The sequence below is a fragment of the Notothenia coriiceps genome, unplaced genomic scaffold (assembly GCF_000735185.1).
Source record: "Notothenia coriiceps isolate Sejong01 unplaced genomic scaffold, NC01 NC01_scaffold00003270, whole genome shotgun sequence".
Lineage (NCBI taxonomy): Eukaryota > Metazoa > Chordata > Actinopteri > Perciformes > Nototheniidae > Notothenia > Notothenia coriiceps.
The window spans coordinates 1-3991 of record NW_011335971.1 but is presented as its reverse complement, the minus strand read 5'-3'; the positions used below and the strand labels follow the sequence as shown (position 1 = coordinate 3991).

Genomic DNA, 3991 nt, shown 5'->3' with positions numbered 1-3991 from the left:
GTGTGTGTGTGTGTGTGTGTGTGTGTGTGTGTGTGTGTGTGTGTGTGTGTGTGTGTGTGTGTGTGTGTGTGTGTGTGTGTGTGTGTGTGTGTGTGTGTGTCAGGTGGCCACCACAGTGTTCACCCCCCTGGAGTACGGCTGTGTGGGTCTCTCTGAGGAAGAGGCTGAGGAGAGGCATGGGAAAGACGGCATCGAGGTGAGATAGCTGTGAAAAGTAGATTTCCCACTGTGAATGCTTCCAGGATGAATTAGTAGCATTTTGAATGAAATCCTTTAATATGTCCACACTTCAAGTTAAAACGCAATAGAGAAATGTGATTTATTCTGGTAGTTTCTTCTGACTTATTTACATTTGAACATGAATGAACTTTAACTACTATATAGAAGATATAGTAATAAAAGCAATTACATTTTAATTAAACACCAGAAAGCCCATATTGCATGTACCATCTTTTAATAATTGCCCACAATTTGGTGAAATTCTTTTAAACATTAAAGGTCCCATGTCATGGCCATTTTTACTGATCATAATTCCGTTGTTGAGGTCAACTAGAATAGATTTATATTGTGCAATTTTCCAAACTCACATTGGTTTCTCATACAGCATCTCTGTATAGTATGTGTATTCACTCTCTGTCCTAAACGGCTTGTCGGAGCTCCTGCCCCCCCTCCGAGCCCACTGTGCTCTGATTGGTCAGCTCGCCCTCTCTGTTCTGATGAGATCACCACCGTTACAGCTGAACATCAGTGATTATGTGTTACAATGGCGTTTGTTAGCAACCAGAAAATGACACCAGTAAGGACAAACAGATGAGAATGCTGCGTGGGGTCTGGGTGCCGGGACGTTGCGGGGCTCGCTGCTGGAGCGGACAGTGTGAGCTGGGTTCATTTCCTGCTCGCTGCGTGGGGTCTGCGAGACAGCGAGTCATCGCTAATGGACGCGGGAAGGGGGGTATGCTGAGGGGGTTGCAGCACCCCCATATGCGAGGCTCCACTAGCACCCTAACCCCCCCCCCGCACCCCCAAACGCGGCGCACGAGGCTCCACTAACAATGACATGGAGCCTTTAAACAAAAATATTTTCATAGTTGTTGAGATGGGATATGTGGTTTTTTGTCTTTTTTTATTGGTTAATATTGTAAAGTCAACATAAGTGATTGGTGGAACATTTGAATTGTATTTAAAAATATGTGTTAAAGGGTACTATGTATCTACTTTAAGGCCCTCAATTTACTTATTGTGACGTTGAATCTACTAATCTGTAGAATGAAATATGTCTCTATTAAGAAAGGACCCACTTCCTCTAATATAACAACACAGAACTGCTGAGCATTGATCCATAAGTGTAACTTTTACTTTATTAAATCATGTCTTTAGACCTTTTACTATTCGGCTGCATGCCACACATACACAAATATATTTACAAAGCCAGTGTTAGTGGCCACAACCTGCATCAAAAACACAATGTCCCATAACCACTAAACAAACATTGACACACACAAAGGCCACAGCAAGCAGCTCCGTACTTCAGGAGCTTGTGTACGTGAGCGCTGTGCCAGATGCTCGCCAACACCTGCAGGAGGCCGAGGATAAACGGTTTGGGCTGTGAGTGGCAGGCGAGCAGGAGGCCTGATGGAGGTGTGTGTGTGTGGCGATGACAGGAGCTAAGATCTGAGGAGGAGCCGCAGCACCGGCCCCCGACAGCTGCACGGCCCTCACAACTTGTGTCGGCACGTCCACGCGGAGAATTAAACACACACACACCTCACACAGAATAAAACACACACCTCACACTCGTCGTTGGGTTAGGAATCAATCACCGTCACGAGCAAGCATTGATGCTCTCATTCTGATACAGTGGTTTGGATACGTGTTCATAAGACAGAGCTGAATCAAATGATATTTCTCTTGCACAGTTTACGTTTGTTTGTCCTTAGAAAATGGTATGTTACATTGTTTGGAGGAGCCTAGGACTTTTTCAAAATTGTCCAGATCTGTTGCCATAACTACTACCTAATCTTAGATGTATTTAATAGTGTTGTCTCAATCTATATACAGTAAGACACAATAAGCTATTAAGTGGCTCCTAAAAAAGTGAATACATTACCTTGCTAAATATACACCAGAAGAGATCATGACTGCTGAAAACTATAATTGTTTACCTTTGTACATTCTCATAATGTGCAAAATTGGTTGGAGATGTAAAGACCACAATTACACAATCTATACTATTTCTACTGTTAATATGATGTATGTTCTGTTTTGCTGTCTGCAGGTCTACCATGCTTTCTACAAGCCTCTGGAGTTCTCTGTTGCAGAGCGCGATGCCAGCCAGTGTTACTTAAAGGTCAAGTTAAACTGCACACCAAACTGTACAGGGATGGGGATTTTTCGCATTTTATACACTATATAAATAATATACTCCTGCAGTCCGGTTTGAACAACTCTTTGAAGGGCTCAATTAGTCAAATAGTTTGAAAGGTTGAACGTGATCCTGACCATTTTTTATTCGTCCATCTGTGTCCAACCTTGAGGATTTCTTTCTTCATTTGAGGCTAAAAGCATTTCTGCTTATCTCTTATGTCATTTTTACACTTTGTCACACTCTGCACCTCTGGTAGTGTCTACTGTTTTTAAATGTTGATTTTTAACTATGTTTTCTCTGTTTAATGGATTGTCTAGTTGTCATTTGTTTGTGTGTTAATGCTCATGTAAAGATCTTTGAATTGCCTTTGTGTCTGAAATGTGCGTTATTAAAAAAAAAAACATAACCATTAGGCAGCTCTGGGATTTACTGGCGCTTTCACACCGGACTACTTTTCCCAGTATAGTTCCGATAGTTCGTGAAATGTTGCGTTCACACCAAAAAATTTCGGAACTAGAACTTAGTTCATGAGAACCTTTTTAGTCCCTGCTAGAGAGCAGGTACTTTCATGGGAGAAAAAGGTTCCCGTTTCTGATTGGCTGGGTGCACCACGCCCCGTAAAACTCGGCCGCCATTTTATTTGCTAGCATTATTAGCATTAGCATTAGCCCAGCGCACCAACGCAGAGAGAATAACATATGGCAATACAAAAGAAAACATGGGAGCTGCGGGGACTTCCGGCCGGGGACTTCGGGTGGCAGTATACGCCGTGAAGTTTTTTGCGGCCTGCCAGTAAACCCAAAGCAGAAGAAGAAGAAGTGACGTCAGCGGCTTCATTTCTCTAATCCTCCCTCAGGGACTTATTCCAGTGTGAACGCGATCTGCTCTTTAGTTCATCAGAACTTAAGAGTTCTGGTAACTAAGTACGGCAAAGTACTCGGTGGGAAAGCGCCTACTGTCCCTGCTCGTTGGTTATTTTGCCGATGAAACTTCAGCTCCTTGTTTTAACTCAGTGTTTTTCCTCCACAGGTGGTGTGTGAGCGGGGGGGAGACCAGAAGATCCTGGGTCTGCACTTCACCGGTCCGAACGCAGGAGAGGTCACACAGGGCTTCGCTTTGGGCCTCCAGTAAGTTTAACTCATCCTAAATTTGACATGTTTTATCCATTTAAGGCTCGATGGAACAGCCCTCCAAGTAATGATGGTGTTGAGTTGATTTATTAGTCAGCAAGATTTCCAGAATGAAATATTTATCTAGGTTTTGGATGATTTCTTCTCCGTCAACAGTCATGCATTCTCGAAGAGACATATTTCAGTTTCTTTACTACAACAAATCTTTAAAATGTAAGACACCAAATCAGAATACAGTTTTAAGTTAGTTTTAGTTTAGTATTAGATGTGAAACTCTTACTTTTCGCCGTATAATGGGATGTCGAGAGTGAATGAGTAAAGTGCATCACTGAGAGAGCAGATAAAGTAGCCATTTTACAAGAATTGTTCTCATAATATAAAATACTTTTAAAGTTGTAATACATACTCTATGATCAGAATTTGCCTGAATATTTATCACTCCCAGTAAACTTTACAAAACACCCAAAAGTACTGTGTGTGTCTTCAGGACCAGTTT

The 3991-nt window shown here is 42.2% G+C and overlaps 1 long non-coding RNA gene across 1 annotated transcript; it reads left to right on the top strand.

Annotated features, from left to right (window-relative positions):
• The first annotated feature begins 107 nt into the window (after positions 1-107).
• LOC104941185 (uncharacterized) lies at positions 108-3492 on the top strand. The gene is made up of 3 exons (XR_797870.1): positions 108-196; positions 2276-2347; positions 3395-3492. It is a non-coding gene; the product is annotated as an uncharacterized lncRNA (long non-coding RNA).
• The last annotated feature ends 499 nt before the right edge of the window (positions 3493-3991 follow it).